Here is a 22,162-nt window from a genome sequence, read left to right on the forward strand (position 1 = left end):
AAAAATTGCCCAATGAAAAAAAAAAAAAAGAAGGCTCCTAGAGCATTATCCTTAAGTCATGTAAAAATGAAGAAACCACTATGCAAAAAATAACCTGCCTGCGCAGAGCCTCGCTTATGCATACGACTGCAGCGTGTGCCTTTGCTTGTAGTAAACATGCCCTTTGCCTTCCGCTGATGACATGACACTGGCATGTCACAGCTGATTTACAAACACAATTGGATTTTCAATCTCCAGGTCTGAATTCATTGCAGCAGACCCCAGCAGGCAATGTATCTGTGTTTATCTGTAAATACTGGTTACTGTGCTTTCCTGGATAGAGGCAGGTACAGTAGGATGTTGTTTATTTTTACTTGCTTGCAAGAAGAGGAAACGGTGTTTGGTATCAGTCATCATCGCGAGCTAAGTGGCTGCAGGGCTCTTTCGAGGGCTCTGAGCTGCATAATCAAAAATGCAAGCGGTGCTCTGCAGTGAATCCTTCAGCTCTCACAGGGGACACACCTCGCAGCTCTGCGAGACCGAGGAAGAAGAGGAGTGAGAAAGGCTTAGGAAATACAGGCTCAGAACTGGGATGTGGACTGCAGATATTCCCAGACCTTGGGCAGATGGGCTTGGTGGGAGCTGCCGTGTCCATGCACTGAGGTTCCCAAATAGCCATGGTTGGCTTGGGGTGGGCTTGAGTGGGTGTCTGGGACCCAGCTACACAGGGGCATGTGGGGGATCCGGGTTAATGTGGTTCCTCCAGCTCCAGATCACGACAGCCGCAGCCACAGGACACTGCAAGCCAGCACTGTAAAAAACGTATAAAATTGCTCAGCCTCAGTTATTCCCTCTGCAAGGAAGATCCGGGCTTCAGCAAGCATTTATGGACCAGGAGCAGAGGACTAGGCAAGCAGGCTGAGGGTGCAGCTCCAGGCTTTCAGCCTCCCTGTTGCAAGCCAAGAGCCAACAAGCCCTGGGACCCCTTCTCCCACCCCTCAACGTTACTGCCCCATGAAGCTCCAGACATGGGCTCCTCCCCAAGGCAATATTTTAAAATCTTAATATTGCCCTTCTGTTTGGCTCGGGGAGGTGCTTGGTCCAGAGGTGTCCATCTAAGTCAATAGGAGCTGAGCTTTCACTGGAGTTATATGCTGGTTACTTGATGGGAACAGAAAAGGCTAAAGCAGGCTTTAAAGAGTCTGAGTACGGAGAGAAACGAAGCTGGGAAATAGTCCTGGATGGTCTGTGAGCTATTTAAAAGGGGTTTAAAAGGATTTGGATAAAAAAAAAAAAAAAAAAAAAAAAAAGATAAGAAATAAGAACTGAAGTAACAGCTAAGTTTAGCAAGTGTGGCTGAATCAGTGTGAGCATCAGCGGTGATCAATATCCAGGATGGTCTGATTTTGGCAAGGGAAGAGGAGGGAAAAAGAGAGGAGGTGGGTAGAGGCATTCCTGTGTTTAGTCTTCAGCATAGGTCACCCACGGAGGGGCTGATCCTGCTCCTACGACAGGGGCGGGTGCATAACCAGAGGGTCTGAGCCCACGGCAGAGCCTGAGGTTAGATGGAGCTGGTGCCTACAAAAGTGCCCGGAGGGATCCAGGATGACCCGAGGACTGGCCTCCCTGGTGGCTTATCGAGGCTTCCTTCTTCTGCCCCAAAGAGAGAGCATTCCCGGGCTCCATGACATGCCAGCAGCCTACGGAGGAAGGAAACCCAACCGCTGTTTAGATAAGGAGAGCCCTTATCGAGCAGAAAGGAATTTTTAACGAGAGCTCCCGCCGGTGCTTCTATGTTAACAAGCTTTTCCCATAAGCGGTGACGTTGTATATCTGAATGTTTTCTAATACCGTACAGAAAACATGTTTGGAATCAGCCAGAGGTCCTCAAAGCCTTGCCAGATGGAAAATAGCAGCAGTAACTGCCTCGGTCTGAGAGAAACGTCAAAGCCTCAGTGTCTTCTTGTCTGTCTCCTGCCAAACTGGGAGAGTGCACGCAGGACAGTGTGAAAACACTGCGTGGGGCAGCATGCCCCTTCCTCAAGGATTTCATATATAGCATGGCACGGTTTGGAAGAGAGACAGAGGGACCTTTCTTCACTCTTTCCCCATTTTATTAAGGGATCCCAGAGACCTAGGTGATGTCCCACTTCTTGAGGTGATCCATCTGGGCCACCCCATCATTCAAAGTCAAGTTCAACCTCTGCTGAGCTGGACTCAGCACCAGTGGACTGATGATTTCCATGTAGATTAAGCTCTCCTTGGGACCCTTGTAGGTCACCGTGACACAGTGCCTCCACTCTCTACATCCTAATGCCATCAAACTCTTCCCAGTGAAACCGACCTTTACCATCTCAAGGTTTGGTGAGCTTACAGAGAACCTCTCTGGGAGCTGCGGAGAGGTGGCAGGAGAGCTCAGGGTGTCCCAGGCTCTTCACCTCACCCACCTGCAGTGGTCCTGGTCATGTTGGGGGCTTGCTCATGACCTGAGCAGCAGGGCCCAGGAGAGCCTGGCAGTTTCTGCAGGCTCGCAACCAAGCGAGATGGCATCCAAGAGCGGAGCAGGCCGGCCCACGGACTGAATGCAGGCAGAGAAAAGCTCAGCAGGCAAGCTGCACACAAACAACCCGCACGGCAAACAAACAAACAAGACAAGCAAAGGCCGTGCGAGCAAGCCAGAATTCACTGCTCGGCGCACAGGGTGCTTGGGCCAAAGGCGTGGAGATGTGGGAGAAGCTCATCTGCCTTGTCTGTGGGGAGAAGTGGTTAAAGTTGGGCTGGAGTGGGGTGTGGGCAAACACATGGACAGTTGTGCGTGGACACTTGGAGACTGGTGTGCAAGCCAGCTTGGGAGTGCAAGCGTGATAGTGCAGGCTATGGGCATCCAGAGCCCATATTATTTGCCCCGGTCCATGGCAAGGGTGCAAATAATTCGGTCATTGGGTCAAAGAGGCCACAGAGAGGCTGAGCCTGACCCAAAGCCACGAGAATGACCCTCTGCATCTAGGAGCAAGGCTGAGCTCAACGGCCTTGGGTTGGATTGGAGAAAGCCAAGTGGCAGGGTGCCCACCCAGCGGTGCAGGCGGGTGCAGCGCAGCCAGGCTGAGCTCCGCAGAGGTTACACGAGTGCAGCTCAGGGGATGCTGTGCCCTTCGTGCTGCTTACCCCCGGGGGGACACGGGTTTCGGGGCGAGGGGCAGGAGGCAGCCGTGCCTCTCGATCACGTCGCGAGGGCGGGCAAGCCGAAAGGGGAGGGCTGGGAGATCACAAAAGGCTTTTCAACACTCGGAGAGGGGAATTTTGCAAAAACACCCCGAGCTGGGGGAACGTGTGCTGTTTGGGTGTAGGACTGGATCTCAAGCACGTTCACCTCTGGTGGTTGTTTTGGGCCCATCTCCTCTCCCCAGGGCCTTGGGGCAAGCAGGAGTGCCATAACGCGGAGCCATGAAGAGAGCGCGGCCAGCCAGGGGCAAGGATTTTGTTAGCGTTTGGAGGAGAAAACAGGGAATTTCCACATATGGAAAAATGTTCCTTTAAACTGTGATTATGTAAAAATACAAAGCCGCAACTGATAATATCTCTCACTCTGGGGAATGATGGAGAGTGTTTGTTTCTTTAATTGCGTTTAATACTCATGAAAGTTACCAGCTTGCCACCACTGCGAGAGAAGCTCGTTTGTTGGATTACAGCACACACAACACCAGCTTCCTTGCTGTGCTCCTTCAGCAACGTATTTCACTCTCCTTATTAAAAGACAGCTTCTAATTTGCCACGAATGTTTGATCGCTGATGTGCTGCCTGCAAATCACCTGTAGAGGTGCTAACTAAAATTAGGCGTGGAATGAATTTCTGAACGTGGACCCTTGGCTATTCGAAGGCGGGCTGCCTCCTGGAGCGCGGGAGCAGAACCACGAGCCAGATCCTGATGCCTGCCCCGGGCAAGTAACCCATGTCCAAGTGGCTGCAGACCTTCTCGTTATCGTCCTCATAATTATTATTCTCAGTCCTCGTCTTCTTGAATCTTGCCCCGTGTTTGGTCTCACTGGTGGGAAACAGCCCCACAGTTTCACCAGGGTCTGGGTGGAGAAGTATTTCCCCCGACGGTTTTGGATGTGCCACCTTGGAATTTCACTTTGATGCCCGTTCAGACGTTCCCTATCCTCCTTTCCCTCCCTCGGTATGCTTTTATCCCATCCTCTCCTCTGTGCCTCCTCGCTAAGGTAAACACTTTGGGCTAAGGTATAAAGGGATGCGGAGGAAATTCATAACACGGGCAGGAGCCTGTGAGAGCTGACAAAGACTACGGTCTCGTTGCTTCTTTAATTCATCAGCATTCGAGCATGTAAAACCAGGACAGTCACTGGAGCTGCAGCACATGAATCACCCTTTGAAGGAAACGTGTCTCTGCGTGCTCCAACAGGCCCTCCTTTTCAAAGTGCCATCGACAAGCCCGGCTCGCTAATAGCATGGATTTAAAAAGCCTCTCGCTGCAGAGGTAAATTATATATATACTGATCCCTGCCTGGAGTTTGGTGCCGTGCCAGAGAGGTGCCGAAACCTCCCAGTGAGTCATATAAATCATAGACCAAAACCCCGAGGGAGCTGGATTAATACCGGATCAATGTGAACGTGCCACAAAGTTATTTGATCGCTACAATGCCGGTATTGACTGTTATACACCTGTTGTATCATCACGGATTACATCTGTTGTAAACAAGCTGTTTGATGTTGCAGGCTGCGCTAACCACATGCACCATAATCACGGCGTGTAGCTGCCGTGGTGGCCTCGACATGCCCGAGTGAGGCTAATTTTCTTGTTGTGTGGGGTGGCCCAACAAAAGAGGCTTGTTCAGGGTGAGCTTGTGCAGAGGGAGCGTGAGCGTGAAGGGAAGGGGGAGGCAGAAGGAAGGGCACGACTGTCTACATGGTGCTGGAGATGGCTGGGGAGGAAGGTGGGGATAAAAGTAATGACAGACCATGGCATAAAGCAGCCGAAGGAGGGAGTTGCCAGGTTCTGGCTGAACTTTATGACTGGGTCAAGGTCTGAAAGGGTGAAAAAAATCAAATAAGGACGGGGAAATGGATAGAAAGGCTTGGGGCAGGGTTTAGCTGCAGGAGAGGTGGTTGGTGATGGGTAGGAGGGAAGCAAGGTTGTTTGCTTGGGGTTTTACTCCATGGTGGGCTGGTAGAGCACGCTCACTGCCACCGATGGCAATAGCAGCCTCGACAATCCCTCTTTCAGCAGTGTGGGCCCGCAGTGTTGGACCTTAGCACAGCACTTTTGAGTACACACCGGTGGTTCTCGAAAAAGAATCAAACCCTTCCTTGCTGGGTGCATTTCTGCGATCTCTCTTTTGGCAACCTGACACTTCCCTAAGCCTGCACGACAAGTCACCTCCTGCCGGCATCCCTCCTAATCCTCATTTTTCCCTGTCTCACACTAGCTTTCTCCCCCTTACACCTCTGCTTCCCCTCCCCAGGAGGAGCCAGGCTTCCCCCAGAAACCACCTCCGCTATGTCTCATGTGGGATGTGCCAGCAGCAGGACTGGCAACCAGCCTCCTGCTGCCCCTCCAGCAGTGTCCAAGGCAGGTGGAGGATCTCACCTAATCCTCCACATTTATATTAGCCACCCTGTGACTTGAGGGTAATGTCCGTGTTCCCAGGCCGTAGAGCAGGACCCCGTCTACCTCGTACATTTGGGCAACAGGGGAGGCTGAAGGGCACACAGTGATTTTGTGGGGGACATACCCTCCCTGGTCCCCCAGGGAGCATAATGCCATTACAATAACAGGGCTTAATGAGAGAAAGGGAGGGTGAAACATTCAGATTTAGAAATAGTGCCTCCAAAAAAGCAACCAGGAAAGGCCTGAGTGATGTGTTCTTTCCTTCTACATTTGCCACAGGCTGAAAGTCAAAACAATATCTGTCATTTCCTAAACCCAACCCTTTCTCTCCCTTTCTGTCTTAATTTTTTTTCTTTCTTTCTCAAAAATATCCTGGGCTAACACAACCCCAGCTGGAAAATGCATAAAGATCTAGGGGAGAAGACAATATAGCAGGAAATATTCCCCAAATATTTCAAAACCGTTGGTTCATGAATTCTAACCAATCCCAAAATATTATTTGCCTGAAACTGAAGAACAAAGGCGATGCCAAGACTTGTGATCCTGCAGGGATAAGAAGACTGTACCATTTTTCAGCTCCCTCCTGGAGATAATTAGAGAAGGGTCAGGTTGGCTGCCTGACACACGGCCTCTCCAAAGTCGTGCTGGAAATAGGGTGTCTGGGACTTTCTGCCCAGCCCTAACCCCTGCTGAGCCTGACTGAGAGTCAGAAGCAGCCTCTGGGTCACACTCTCTGTGTCTGGAGGTCAGCTGGGATGTATAGATTATTGGAGGCTAGAAAGAGAGCAAAAAAAAGTGATACTTTGGAATTAGAAGAAGCTTGGGAAGAAGCAGGTGGGGAGAGAAAAGGACACCAAACAAGCTCTGGCCAGGAGAAAGGTCTGGGACTGGCAGCAGCTCAGGGCTCAGGACAAGCCCTGGCTGGAATATTTGAAATGCCCTGTTCAGGCTGGGAGGAACAATGGATAAAGAGCATGAAAAGTCCTTCTTTTCCCTCAAGCCCTCCGAATGTCTCAACACGAGAGCAAGAAAGGCTCTGAATATGTGAAAAATGATGAGAAACCCCAGGAGCTGTGAAGAAGAGCACCCCATCTGTCCTACCATCATGGGCAAATGTGAGCCAGGGACAAGGACAGCACTTGGCTGTGATAGCCATGGGGTGCAGGAGCATGCAGGACCATGTCTCACCAGGTTCCTTTACACTGTTCCTTCCATCTTCTCCTGCACCTCTTGACCATGTGTTAAAATGCGTCAAGAGCATATACATGAGTCCAGGTTGTCTTTTCTGGACTTTATCTGGGAAATCATAGAAAAGAAATGTCCTACAACTGTTGTGGTGCCCTGCATGTACCATCAGAGCCCTTCCACCTGTGCCAAAATTCAGTTTTACAAAACAACAAACTGATGATGTTGGTATGTTTGGGCTTTTACCCAGCATCTCCCCAGTGGGTACAGCACCCAAAGGCTGCACTTCAAACCTGCCTTGCTGTCGTTAGGAGGAAAATGGGGAGCAAGATTTCCCAAACTTGGAAAATGAGTATTTGGGTGAGTGTCACCTCACTCCTGCCCTCGTCCCGAGCCGCTCACAGGAGGCGGATGTTCAGGGCACGTGCATCTGAGCTCTGTATGCTACTAATCCAGCTTGGATGCAGCAATCACAGAGCTTGCAAGGGGAGCTGGCCCAGCAGAAATGTCCCCAGCTGGGTGCTCACCTGCATCCCTCCTGGCTGGGGCTCCGGGCTCACCCCATTCCTTCCTGGGTTATAGCCAAGCGCTGCACTGCAAGGTGCAGGCACGATTGGAGCTTATCAGAGCGATGATCATGAAGAATCAGCTCGCACTGACCCAGCCACACCAGTGCAACATCCAGCCTTCGTCACCCAGCCGGGTATTACCCAAGGAGAAACCGCCTCGTTGGGCAACTTCTGGGGCCCTCTCTGCTTGTCCAGGCAGTGCACGAACACTCTGAGATGCCTTCCTGTTGTGCCCTGGGCTCTTCCTCCAGCCAGGTCCTGACACACAGGTAGCATGTAGCAAAGTGGACGTGCCCCCGCCGAGCAGATGGAGAGATTAATTTCTTCATGCCAGGAAAGGTGTAGACAAAACCCTCATTTTATGGGAGCATTCCCACTCCGGGACAGCAGTGTCCATGGGGAAACCACCTGAGACCTCACCACAAAGCTCCCCATCCACCCTGACACCCCAACAATCCTTCCAAATCCACCACCTTATTTACACCCCTGGGGAAGCTGGACCTCCATGCGCTGCGAAAACAACCATGGCCCCAAAAAATGCATTCCCATCTCCCCCGTCCTCCTTCTCCCCATGTCCCAGGCCCCCTCCCCCCAACCTGGGGATGAATGAGACGCTGGCTGTGGCTGCAATATATCATTCTTACTATTTGTTATGAGGTTTTAATGAGTGCGGAAGATTAGGATGTTTGCAACAGCGTAACAATAAAATACATATCTCGCTCATTCCTTGCCAAAAAGTACTTACAAATAATAAAAGTGAGGCTAGCTGAATGCATAAATCTCCTTTCACAAGCCCCCACCCACTGTGCAATAATTAGTACAAAGTGCAGTGCTAATAGATCATCTTACTTGTGTGGGAAACTTGACATTATGCTTTGTTTATATTATCCTTTTGGCAAGAATCTGCATGGCAAATCCTGGCAGCCAGCAAACAAGAGGCTCTCAAGGAAGGTTTCCAGACTGTCGTGCAGAAAAGCAAGCCACAGAATTGCGTGCCCGTCAGGATGCCGAAGCCAGCTGGGGAGCTGAAGCGTTAGAGCCAGCCTTTATGGAGTGGAGCTACCAAGTTTCCAGCTGACTAGGAGCAACATCCTGAGACTGATTTGCACAGGGCTGTTCCCACCCCAGCCACAACAGAGCAGTGTGAACCTTGGCTTCAGGATGGTGCCCTTTGCTTAATTATATATTCAGGGCCCAATTTACCGCCTGGGCCTCCTGATGGGAACAGACGGGGTTGCCCAGACTTGAGGCAGGCACCAAATACGGCCCCTGCGGTCTCTGGCTGTGTAAGTAGAGAGTTTTCAGCCAGTGCCCCAGCAGCTCCAGCCCCTGAGCCTCTTCTGCCCCTCTCAGCCCCTCTGGAGACCTTGGTTGATGGGAGAATCACCTCCACAAGGACATCAGGCTCTGTTCTGGGGTACAGGGCAGTTGCAATACAGCTTGTCTGGGGTTTTATGGATCCCAAAACACTGCCTGGAGGCCCAAGGGCTCTCTTCAGCTCCCTGATGACCAAAATGAGCAGTAGGTCAATGTGTTGATTGGAAAGCCAGCCCTCACTCACCGTTCTTGCAGCTCTTCATCCCACAGCCCTTCTCCCTCTTGTTGGGATCAAGTCCCTTCTCTTTGCTTGTTTCTGCATCGTCTCGGCCCAGGGAGAGGTGGACAAACCAGAGCCCAGTGCTTGGACGCGGAGATGCATTCCTGCCCGGTGAATCACAAACAATTAGCACCAGAGGTCAAGGTGTATTCACGGGAGGGAACATTGTTAAGGAGGAAAAAAAGTTTTTTTTTTTTATTTATTTATTTTAAAGACCTTGTCCTAAGGACACCTCCCAGCAGTGGCAGCCCGTTTTCAAAGCCCTTACAGTCTGTTGCCAGCACCTTCCTCTGATGAGGGTCTCCCCAGACTCAGTCCCAGTCCTCCTAATGGGCTTTTTTGCCCATGCTGTGGGTCTGGACAACAACAGAAGTCAATGATGTCCAGCTACATGCTTCCACGTGGGATTTTTCTGTGTTCTCAAGAACGCCTGCACTACAAGCTCCACCAGGTCCCTGTGTGCTGCCATATGTGATTCTGGAGCACCCATCCTTGACTTGAGCTGGTGCTGGGGTGTGCTGAGCAGGAGGTCCTCAGTACCTCAGCACCATCCCTTTCCTCTGAAGGGCATTTGGAAGGACTGCCCTGAGAGATGAGCCCGTCTGCTAGACAAGCCCCAGCAGCCTTCACAGCGGCAGGTGTGGCTTGGACTCCACCTTCTCCTGGGCTTTAGCCGTGCACGTCCATGTTCATTCCTGCTCTGGCCATGCCTCAGCTCAGCTTGGTTCCCCGCTTCCTGGTAGGACACAGGTGGGCTGCTGGTCCCTCCTCTGTGTTAAATCTCACCCGCTGTTCTTGCTCAAGCATGGCCTTCAAATGCACCGAGGTTGTCCTGCTCTGTGGCTGGGGAACAGAGACAAGTGTCTTATCCAGCTGGAGAAGTGACTCACCCGCCTGGGAAATACGTGGCGGAGCCGCCTGGTGCTGGCTGCCCTTTGCCCTTCTACTCAGGCACTATTGCAAAACCAAGAGGAAAGGGAGAAGGTTTTGACCTGCGCTCCCAGTGCACATGTTCCTCTGCAGATTTACACCCTGCCTGCCGTGCCTTCACCCACGGGTTCATCGCAGCGTGCTCTACCATGGGAAGAAACCTGAAGCCAAATTCCTGACTTTGCACGGTATTTTTAAAGCTTTTAAAATAAGAGTTGGCAAAGGGGCTCCACATGGAAATGACAAAGAGCTCCCTTGGTAAGACATTGGTCAGGTGGAAAGAATGTTGCAAATGCATGTTTTTCCACACCGGACCCAGCTTGCTGGAACCACTGCAGACAGATTTATTTATTCCTTTTGCATGCTGGAGGGCTCAGGGAATCCCAGTAACGTGCGAGTAATCTTGAACAAAGTGAGAAGAAGGGACACAGCATCGCCCTGACATTTCGGTGACTGATGAGGTTATTTGAGGGGAAAACGTTCGGAGCCCGGCATCCGGCAGCCAGAGACGGCAGCAGGCTCTCCCACTACCCGTGTGGCTCAGGACAATGGCGAATGGGCTGAAACATTGACAGTTTCCCCACAGACTCTTCCCAGAGTTACTAAAATTAACCTTTTTATTCCCCCCCACTGGATAAACATAAAGGTTTTACTTCCCTTAACCTCTCTTTCCCACCCAGAGGGCAAGGAGTTTGTCGGATCTACAGTTAAAATAATATATTAAGGATTTCCAATGGTGCAAGTCAAACTTCACATTTCCTAATGATTCCAGATGCCTTTTTTGTCCTCGGACATTTTGAGTTAAACCTCTCTGAAACTGACCTTTTGGCTTGTCGTTCTCGGTAAGGACCCTGGAGATGAAACACTTCTTTCAGTCTGTCACTACTGTCCGCAGCCCGCCCTCCCCTCTCCCCCCTCTGCTATTTTATCAGCAAGGACCCATAATTGAGCCCCTTGACAATAGCGGGACTGTGCATTTCTTTGTCAACAACAATGGGCCGTCCAAGTTCATTACTGGAGATTGTTTAAAAATTGATTCATGGGCCAGTAGTAGTAGCTTATTATACAGCATAAGTGACAGTGTGATCTGGATGGAGGCCGAGTCATTCTTGAGCAGTCATGTCCAATTAGAAAGAACATTGCACACATTCCTGTTGGAGCCACATTAATGAATTAGTCCTACCACAAACTGAGAGAAGCTTGCAGGACCCTAATACCTTTTGTTCCTTGGGATAATTCGGTAGTTTATAAAGAGAACAGTGCGGAGCACATTAGCAGAAGAATAGTAATCACAGGATTCAGATCGTTCTTACACTCATCCTTCCCTTCCCTGCAAGAGGAGAAACTCCTCCAGGTTTCTGGGGAGCTTGCAGTCCTTGAGCCGTTTGTTTCCCCATGTACCACAGCCTGGCCAGACCTCCGACAGCCACCTCTGTGGCTCCCAGGGTTGTGACTGCAGTGCCGGTGGTTATCAAGGCTGCTGTGCTCACAGCCCGGCAGCTTCACCTGGCTCCTGAGCTCGGGCCAACATCTAGCATCCAGGTTCTGCTTCTCAGGATAACAGAGCAGCTCCAGCACATGGTACATCATCATAATGCAAAAGTCACACCCATGAGCTTTAATATACCTTGGTGCTTCCTCCTTGCTCTGCAATTAGGCACTTGTGTAACCCACTGTGTTGGAAGGATTACATCTGCACCTAGTAAAAAATCAGAAAGGAGCATTCAAGGCACACTCTTCAAGCTTGGAAGTGTAGAATTGTTGTTTAAGCTCTTAAATCATGAATCTGATTTTTAGACATGCTGACATCAATTTAACTTGCGGGCAGCAGCTCCCTGGGACCAGGTAATTTGGATGAATTTGGGAGCCACGCATCAGGCACTCACTGCTGAGGAAAATTGGTATGCAAAAAGTCCTTGCAGAGGCTGTGTTAGGGGGAAAGATCACAAGAGGTGAACGTGTCCAGCTTGCCAAGTGCTGACAAAGTCCTTGAGTGGAAAGTAGGAAAGCTGTCAGCTAGAAGGATGCTGAGGAAATTCTTGGGTAGGTACAAGGGAATGCAATTAATGGATCGAACTATTTCAGCAGAAAATACTTGTACTTCCTTACCACAGGAACTGCAGAAAGAGAGAAAATAGGAATAGTATCTCTCAACAGAGAGAAGGTTATCAATCTTCTCCATTACTAAATCAGATCCCAGGAGGAGTCCCCATCTGTGGGGATGTTCACAAAACACAGTTTGTGCTACCCTCAGTGGATGTGATCACTGGCAGGTACTGCCACCACTGCCTTTTAATACACAACAATTTTTGACATAGAGCAGATTCTGCCTATTACTTGGTGAGCGTACCACAGAAATGCATTCGTGGTTGGTCCACAAGCCCCTAAGTACCATTAGTGGCAATATAAATAGCAGCAGTACTGTAACATCATCTTCCTAATGACATAACAGCATTTGGCCTTCTAAGATCCAGTTGAGAAGATGAAAAATAAGTAATTTTTGGACAGGGATACCAAGCTATCATATTTTAATAACTATTATTAATAATCAAGCTGTCCTTGTTGTAGCAGTGCTTATACACAGTCACTGAACAGCCTGTGAAATTCTAGTGTATGTAAGTGTTAAAGACTTGTGAGTTTTTGTTGCTAACAATCACTGATCTCCACGTAACCTGTTTAGGGAAGGTTATAAAAAGTGCAGTTCACCATATACACTACATCATATATGTCTAGGTCATACAGTGTTAAGTTTGTGTACACAGAGAATGTAGATATGTAAATGTGTACATAGAGAACGTAGATATGTAAATGGTAGTTAAATTTGCCCATATCTCGAAGAACAGAAGAAATACCATATAACTTTACTGTAATCTTAACACAGTCATGACTAAAAATGTATACAGTTAAAAGTTCAGCGATGAGTCATGCCACCAAAAATGTATTTACGTCTGTTCTGAATGAAGCCTCCATCATCCTGGAGACAGCAAAAAAAAAAAAAAAGAAAAAAAAATCTCTTTAGAATGAGAACAAATATGTGTTATAAAATAGAAAATCCAGTTTACACTCAGTACTACACCGTTACCAGCACTGAAAAAAGAGCCTGAAAATGAGACAGTATGTAAACACATACATTCATAGCACAGGACTGAGTACACACATATGCTGAAGGTTTACTGAGCTGCAGGATTATGTTGTTGTTCACCACTTTGATAAGACTGAAGTTTTCTTTTACGTTTTCTACTTTGTTCAAGCTGTTTGATTTTTCATGAAAGGTTCAGACTCTGAACAGCCATCTATCCTTGCCTATGACTTCATGTGACTGAAGAGTTCACGTGTGCCTGCAGGTTAAAATCTTCTGAGACAGCAAAGAAGAGTTTTGCCCTCAGAAATGTGGGTTTCCTTTAAAATTGCCCAACACAGTTTGGCTCCTTCACCCCCTTGGGAGGTACCTGAGTGTCTGGGGACAGGGCATTGCTCTGGGTCCTTGTGGCACTCTTCGAAGGATCTTGTCCATCCTCTCCTTACTATTTGCCCTTGAGTCCTGGTTGACACAATAGGTGCTCAATGGAAGACTTCAGCTCCTCTGCAAATTCAGAAACTTCTAGGTTTATACTGTGATTTTGTAAATTATGTTTTTTAAAGCCTGGACTGGCAAACTCTGGTGCACAGGCGGTTGTAACGCTGTTATTTTGCTTTTCCTGTGATCAGAATTGTCAGCCCGGAGGCATGAATTCTACCATCTCCCACTTAAAAATGGTAGGAAAAAATGCGTGGAGAATTAGAAATCCAGTTCTCTAACCAACACCTCAATTTTTGGCCCCGCCACTGAACTGGAAGTAACCTCGGGAAGTATATCTCCACACACTGAGGCTGTCCCACAGGTTGGGTACCCTTTGTGAGCATGTCCAGTCAAGCAGGCAGTCCAGCTTGCTCAGCAAAGTTACTCCACCACTTCCTGTCCTTACAGTCAGAAAGGTTTCCTGAGGGCTAAACTGAATTCAGAGACCATTACTGCTCACGCTACAATAGGGACATAGAGAACAGACTACTTCCTTCCTCTCCACAACAGCCTTTCACATATTTGAAGGCCATTAGCATGCTCCTACTCTGTCTTCTCCACTTTTAGGTTAAGTGGAGGTTAAGGTTAAGGAATCCCATTAGGTTAAGGAATCCCATTTAGGGATTTAGGTTAAGGAATCCCATTTTTTTCCAATCCTTTCATTTAGGTTGTGGTGGATATAGGCAATTTTTGTTAACAACCAGTCTCTCTCCAGTGGCCCACATCTTCTTTGGACCATCAGGCTGAGAAGCCGAAATGGTATTTCAGCAGATCCCCACTGGTGTTGAAGGGATTGAAGGACTGCTTCACGGGATTGCTGTTTACACATCCCAGGATGGTGTTTGCTGCTTTCTCAATGCTAGGTCCTGTTCTGAAGAGTACTGCCCAACAAGGGATCCTATATATACACAGTTGATGGCTCTTCCTTGAAGTACAACATTGTTTTTTTCTCCAGCCTGAATCTTTGATTTGCCCAGCTCATTCTGAATCCATTTCATTCAATGTGCTGGTGCTCCCTCACACTTGATCCTCGGTGGTGAACCTCCATGGCTGTCACTTGACAGCCTCCCTCTTTCCTAAAGGAGAGCAGACATTTCTGAAAACCTGAATGTGGACTAAAAGTCACTCTTCTGGTGAGCCAATACCAGTCTTATGCTCCATGCATGGACTCAGATTGCTTTCTGCAAGCTCCTGTCCTTATAATCCAGGAAGGTCTTGGTGAAATCAACTGCTTTGCTTGAGGTACTGAATCCTTCCTAGCATGTCTCATGCCCAAAGATCTTCCAAGCTCCAAAGTCCAGGCATTAGTTCATTTGTGCCTGAACTCAGACTTGTAATTAGATCTTCCTCCAGTAGATAAAAAAGAGGGGAAAGGCAAGTTGGTGAGTGTCTTCAGATGTCACCTCTTAGAGCTGAGATTTACTACTCTGTTACCTACAAAAGCCGCAAAAATCAGTGGATGATCTGAAGTCGGGTCAATTAAAGGGGGAAATAAGAAGTTATTGAGTTGAATATGGTCTCTGCAAGTCATTAGACAGCCACCATAATGGTTATTTATCTGCAGTTAATTGTTACCTGCATTTGGATTACTTAGTTCTCCCTGTTAATTTTCATTGTACCCTGCATGTGTGTTCTGTACCGAATCATTAACAAAATTGTGAGGATCACAATGAGCAGAATAACTCTTTCAACATTTGCAAAATTGCATGTGAAATAATATCTACAGGGTTTATTAAAATTATAGGTAGAGTCATCTTACTGTCTTTGAAGTTTTCGGGAAGGGAGGCTATTTGCTTCTCAAGGGGAGCTGTCGGCAGTCTCTTTTGTGTGTTGAACGTACACAAGATCCCGTCTTGTACAGAAAAAAAAAACTGTGTGCTGGGGCTTTCACACTCTAGATGTCATCATTGTGTTTAGCCCCTTTTCTCTGCCTGGTGCCTCCCACTGAACAAATATTTCATTTTTACCAATCCAATGTATTTTAACAACTGACAAATAAAACAAAAGTATATTTCTGGGCTGGTCAGATGCTTCCTTGTCTCCCAGGAGAAGCATTCATTGTAGGCAGTAACCTCCCAATAACAAAATGCTGTCTCAGAGTCTTTGCCCATGTCTTGGGCTATAAGTGATTATCAGCTTCATGTAGCAGAGGAACGCACTGCTGGGCTGAGGGCTGGCTCAGAGGGAAGGAGGGGGTACAGCAGTGGCCACAGGGGCTGAGCAAAATCACATTCCCCTCTGTGATGACTCTTTTTGGAACCACAGACTTCCTTCTCACAGAGATCATCAGGGATAAGCACAGAAGGCAATCAACAGGAATAAGAAAGTATCAATATCTTAATTTTCTAGTTGGCAAGTTGACGCATAGGCATGCAGGCATCTATTCCAAAGCCACGACTTAACTGAATTTTCTGCTTACTAGCCCAGTGCTCTGACCACAAAATTGCTCTGGGTGTGAAAGTTCCCATAATGGTGAAGCAGCACAGAAACAGTCAAACTCTCATTTACCTAATAAAAAGAAATGTCTATGAGCTGGGCAGGTGGTTGTGGGATTTGGAGAGCTACTTTTGCAGTAAAAGATGTCAAACCATCTGATCACTTAGAGCAACATATTTTCCTTCGCATCCTGGCCAGCCTTCCTATACCCATCCCTCTCTATGCCAGTCTCAGACAGTTTTTCTTTTGCAAGATCATTCCCATACGATGGCTAAGGGATACCGTGACATGGCTTATGCTCTTTCATAATGCAGAAATCCATGCTGGTGGCAAGACAAATCTCTTGAACACCTAAATGTGAAAGTAAATGCCAGAAATCTCATTCTCTTCTGAGATGGATGAGATGATTCTGTAGTTTATCTCCAAAAAATATTGCAGGCTATTGAGGTGTGGCATGATCACAAACAATTGAGTTAATTTTATAGGGCCAGGTATGAAAAAATGATTGTAAGTTTCCCCATGTCAGTGAATGACCAGGAGTGCTGGGCCTGTGTTAAGACGATCACCAAACTACTGCAGAACATTGGCTGTGTGCTCACATTCACCGGGTGTGTTTCAGCCTCTCACTTCTGTATTTTCATGTTCACTAAATGATCATTTGGAAGATGCTGAACATGAACAGGAAAATATATTAAGGGTATTTTAGCCCGTTTTGTGCAAACTTACAAAGTTCAGGAAAACCTTTTAATACATATGAAGTTTTACAGAATGGGAATTACAGTGCTACCCCTTGTGAAGGAAGGGAGGCAATGCAGAGCTGGAGGCAGGAGACTCTTTAGCCAGACTGCTGAATCCAGGAGAGATGCTCCCAGCCTCCAAGCAGAGTGTGAATCTCAGGCAAGATCAGAAGCAATGTTATCTCACGTACCTTACTGCCAAATCCTCCTTTCCCTTTCTGCTCAGGGAAGTCTGTCCAGACCCTCTTCATTGCACGGGTATTGGGAGTACTTATGCACTACAAATGCTGAGTTTCTGCTGAGCTGATTGAGGCTTTGCCAAATCATGTTTTGTTCCCTCTTGGCTAGTTTTCTTTCAGCTTTACAGTGAAGATGTCACATCTTTTCTTTAGCTGGGTGTGTTACATTTGATTGTGTTAAGCTATATCTGATGGCACTAGCCTACAGTAACATTCAAAGTCGTGCAACATGTTCTGGCACAGACAGCATTATGAATTTACACATATGGTTGTTTAGATCTTGTATCGAATATCCTCTGGCATCAGATCTGAAATGAATTGTATATGGCAACCAAAGACACTCTCTCTGATAAAAAAAAAAAAAAAAAAAAAAAAAAAAAAAGAGAGAGAAAGAGCTTTGCTGTATCACCAGCTCTGATCTGGACAAATGGCAAGCATCCCAGCCAGCAGCAGGCAGCAGACAGGCAGCCCCACATCGCTTCAAGCCTTGTCCTGTGCTGTTCCCACTGCTCCTTCTCTCCCCCGACACCTTCCTTTCACCTCTCCTCTCTGGACTCCCTTCATTCCACGAGGAGCTTTCCAGTCACCCCGGCATGGGAGCTTGTCTCCACCTTCTTGTGATAATCTTGTCCGCCACCTTCCCCTGGTTTGGATGGTGACTCCTTTGGCCATGTCCTAGGCTCATTCAGCAAGACCACAGGCAGGTCTCTGGTGCGCAGGGGTGCTAAGCTAAGCCACTGTTAGGATTTGCTGAGCAGACGTCTAGGGGCACTGCAAGCAATGGGTTTCCAGCTCTTTGGAGCTGTGTGCAATGCAGAGAGTGTGAGAGCAAGGAGAAGTCATCACTAGCCAGGAGTCCTTTGGGAAGGCAGATGAGCCAGAGTGGATTGGGGTCTAGAAGGAGCACGAGGACACAAAAAGCTGCCTTGTCCATTCACAAAAAAAAACCACACCAATATGGTATCTTTTGGAGTAGAGAGATTGCTCCTCACCCCCAGCCCTACAGGGGTCTTTGGCCGCTCTCAGTGACTCAGGGTGGTTATAGCAGCTTACACGTGCTGCAGGTCTGTCTTGGACTTCAGTCTGTGGTTCCCAGGGCAAGTAGGGTTTCCAGTCAGGAGTTCAGTTGACTCCCTATTACTTTTCCAGTCCATGTTTCAGAATCCACTTCTTGCACTGAACTTCCATTTCCATCTACTAGGGTCATCTGTAAGGACCTATATGCCATGGTACCTGGAGCCAGACAGCTCTGCCACACCAGTTAACACTGGAAAACTTTAAAAACCCTGGTCCTGTCTCCTCACAGTAATGAAACCAGGTCATGGGGCATGAGGGACTGGACTTGTGTCCACCTTCATGGCTCCTTCTATCTCTCATTTAAACTTGTCCAATGTCACAGCAGACTGAACTGGAGACAAAGGGAAGAATATCCGTGTGAACCTTCATTCTGCTCTGCCATGAGCCTTGAGCAAGTAAGGAATAGGCACTTAGGCACTTAAATCCCAACAGAAGTTGATTTCAAGGTGAATTAGGTGCTTGAATAGAAATAAGGCACTGACATTTTCAAAGATGTTAATATGTCTGCTTCTGGGTGGATAACAAAGGAAAAGCTCTTGAATACTGTGGATAGAAGTCTCTATGAATGCAAGAAATTGTGTGTCAGTGGTGCTTTCTGTGTATGGGCACACGAGTGCAAGGTTTACATTCCCAGGCTGGGGGGGGCTCCAGTATCTTTGGTCTCCTCTGAGGGCTAGGGAGAAGAGCAGGAGCCCAAGGAAGGTGCAAGACCTTGCTGGGGTGGACAGGGTGCCTCTGCCTCCCCCTTAGTGGTGTTACAGGAAAACACAGACAATAAATTGGGTGAATCCAAAATTCTCTGTGTCCATAGTTGGTGAAATCTTATCCCCCCACCCCCTCACCCCTATTAAAATGTACCCAGCTTTGGAAGGAGACCGGGATTTTACTTCATCTAATCACTATGTACCTGTACATACTTTTTTTGTAATGCCATGAATTCTATGAACTCACTTTAAATCTCCCCAGTGGGAGTCTCTGGAGTGGAAGGTGATGCGTAAATGTATAACATCACCATGGGCCTGTTTGTAATGATACAATGGAGCATTAAATTTTTGGGTTAAAGTTTCTGAATATGATTCTAGACAGCATGTTAAAGTCACTGGGTCATTGCTTTGATAGCTCTGACTGTGAATTGCTCAGGTCTGCTCAAGCATGCAAACCCTTCATGAGCCACTCTGTTTGTGACAGTGCCACAAAACACTGGTTTCACATCACAGCTTCTCCAACTAGATCAGTCACTGACCAGCACGTCCCATGCAGACATTTCCCACAGAGGAGCCCCAGGTGCCTGCTGTTAGCTGAGACTTTGTGAGTTCGTGTCCCTCTGCTTCTCCTGGGAGGGTCCCAGCCACCCTCTCAAAGTGGGGGCCTGGTTTGTGATCACCCATCTGAGGTGGCCACCGATCTCCTCTCCATCCCAGTAAACCACACAGCTTCAAGACCATCTATGGCAGCTGAGTATTTGAGCATCTACTGGCATTCAGCTCTGGCTGAGCTGAGGTCTCTTCTCCCTCCACTATGACAGAGGGTTATGAGAAGGGCTGAGAGATGAACTACAGTTTTCTGGCAGTTGTTTTTAAACCAAATTAACTCAGCCCATTGCTAACCCCCAGCACCTTGGACCACCATCCTTCCAAAAGTAGTTTTCCCTTGTCCTCGGTCTGTGTTTGGAGCTGCACTCCATGAGGAGGATCAGCAAATTCATGGCCCCTCTGAACCAGGAATTACAGCCACGGGCCAGGCTGGGCCAGCTCCTCGACCAAGCCCATCTGGGCATTGCTGAGGGCAGCACTGTGTCTCAGAGAGCTAGATAAACCAGAAAGTTTGGAGAATCCCAAGAGCAGGTAAAAGAAAGCCCTGTTAAATCATTGCTTTTCAAAGAACCTACCCCGGAGCTAGCTAACTGATCCTGTTAGATCTTTCCTAAGTCAGATAAGAAAAAGAATCTGGCAGTAGTCATCAAAGGCAGAATGATGCATTAAAGGCCCATTGTGTGGAGACCCTGGAATCAAAGGTAGAGGGTTTTCAGACAAGACTGATGGGACTCAGGAGCACCCATGGAAATTTCCGCTCCTTTCCTGTTTGTAGGAAGGAGGGTTTGCCCTACTGCCTTTGACTGAGAGCTGCTCTTCCCAGACATATCATATGCCTACTGTCTTCCCTGTCTCACACAATGAGTCATTTCCAGGGAGATGGGGATGAAGAAAGAAGGGAATGGCAGTTATGGGAATAATCAATCATTTATTATTATTTCAGCTCAATGGGAAGCAAGTGAAGGCTTCATAAAGGTAAAGACAAGGGCCTTTCTTTATCCTGATACACCTTCCCTGAGCTTGTGCTCTTGGCCATGTTGGAGACAGAGGGGTGGTCTGAGCCAGACTGGATGCTCTTACGTTCTTCCTTTTCCTGATAAGAAAAATACCCACTTGAAAACATTACCTGTCCCTCACACTACCCTTTGAGGTGGATAAAAGAGGTAAGCACCACTGTCTCCATTTACTCTATGGGAAAATGGGGCAAAAATATTTTGATATGCAGTATCTCCTGAACAGCTTGAAGCAGCATGGCTCTTACCTGTGGGCGTGTGTCTAAGCAATGCCCACGTCAAAACTGGCCAAGGAAGATTGGGATCCTCTCTTTGAAAACCTACAGATGAGACATGAAAGAAGAAAACAGGACAGAGCAGCAGAAATGGGAGCTGCACAAATGCAAGGCGTTGCCATAGGATCCAGCCCATGTCTTGCCAAAATGCCCATAAGCCAGAGATCTTGTCTTATGTTGCCATATGTCACATGCTATAAATAAATCAGTTTGGTTTTGGCTGGCTGCTATTCCTCTTGTTATAATCTCGTGTGTATCTTTCCATGTATAATTAAGAGTCAAGCCCTTGGAGGAGAGGGAAAGTTGTTAAATGACCTGCTGACATTTCCTTTGAACAGTAACTACATCTGCCACTCGAGAGGCTAGAGAAAGACATGGAAAAAAAAAAAAGAGAAATACAAATAAGGTGGAGAAGCTGCACCTCCAGGCTGAAATCTAAAGATAAGCAAGCACTTACCTTTTGACTCCATTTCCTACCTGATTGAGATTAAAGTGCAAAATAAAAAATATTGCATTAAATAACACCATTGGTGAGGAGGACAGCAGGGATGCTCAGAAGAAAGAGTTTAGGGATAATTATCCTCCCTTCTCTCTCCTTTCCTCGGAAACTTTCATACTGTCTTAGCCACTGCCAATCTGCAGATGACCATGGGACTCCATTCTCGCTTCACAGTTGTTCTGGGATGTCATAGTTGTCCACACCCAAACTGAGGGTGGGATTTCTGGACACGACCTGAAGAGGGTCACTGTGCAGGGTCCACGGTGTTCCTCAAGGATGTCCTACGCTGATGGGGTTGAATAATGCAATGTATGTATGTCAAGCCCAGAAAAAGGTGTAGTATTATTGGCCCCTATAACATTTACCTGGATTTCCCCTGTGCTCTAGTTTGAGTTATATCCACACCAGAGTTCCTATATTTTTGCTATTAAAGGGGTTGAATCCTCACTTCAGTTCCATGCTGAAAGGAAAAAAAAAAGAAAAAAAAAGAAAAAAAAAGAAAAAAAAAAAGAAAAAAAATGGTGCCTCACAGTGCAGATGTTCCAGGAGCCAAAGGGGGTAAATGTGATGGGCACTGTCTAAGAGCTTTCCTCCTCTTGGTCAAGGCTTGCATGTTGGCTGGCGTTTTAGTGGTTTTCCAAGGAAAAAAAAAAGAAAAAAAAAGAAAAAAAAAGAAAAAAAAAGAAAAAAAAAAGAAAAAAAAATGGCACCTCAAAGTGCAGACGTTCCAGGAGCCAAAGGGGGTAAATGTGATGGGCACTATCTAAAAGCTTCCTCCTCTTGGTCAAGGCTTGCATGTTGGCTGGTGTTTTAGTGGTTTTCCACGGAAAAGGAAGAGGAATAGCCAAATCAGTTGCAGATAGGCATGACTCATTGCAGATGTCTGTATGGTAGATGCCTACTTCTGAGCTGTCCACCCTGCCTTTATACCTCTTATACCTCCACAGTCAACAAAGCGAAGGAGGGCATGTTTCATCAGCCAGATGCCGGGGTTGAATTAAGGACCGACGGAATCAGGCTCTGAGAAACCCTGATCCCCTCCTGTGATGAGAAGGGAAGCCTGGGGGCTGGCTCAGACAGAGGAGCTGGCTAGGCAAACACCTACCTCTGATCAGATAAGTCTCACTC

General features: G+C 47.6%; 1 long non-coding RNA gene across 1 annotated transcript; it reads right to left on the reverse strand.

Annotated features, from left to right (window-relative positions):
* Window positions 1–19,828: 19,828 nt before the first annotated feature.
* On the reverse strand, window positions 19,829–21,192 carry LOC121069868. Its single transcript, XR_005819696.1, has 3 exons — window positions 20,993–21,192; window positions 20,509–20,580; window positions 19,829–20,340 (listed from the first exon to the last, which is right to left on the reverse strand). It is a non-coding gene; the product is annotated as an uncharacterized LOC121069868 (long non-coding RNA).
* Window positions 21,193–22,162: the final 970 nt, after the last annotated feature.

The sequence above is a fragment of the Cygnus olor genome, chromosome 4 (genome assembly GCF_009769625.2).
Source record: "Cygnus olor isolate bCygOlo1 chromosome 4, bCygOlo1.pri.v2, whole genome shotgun sequence".
NCBI classification, from domain to species: Eukaryota; Metazoa; Chordata; class Aves; order Anseriformes; family Anatidae; genus Cygnus; species Cygnus olor.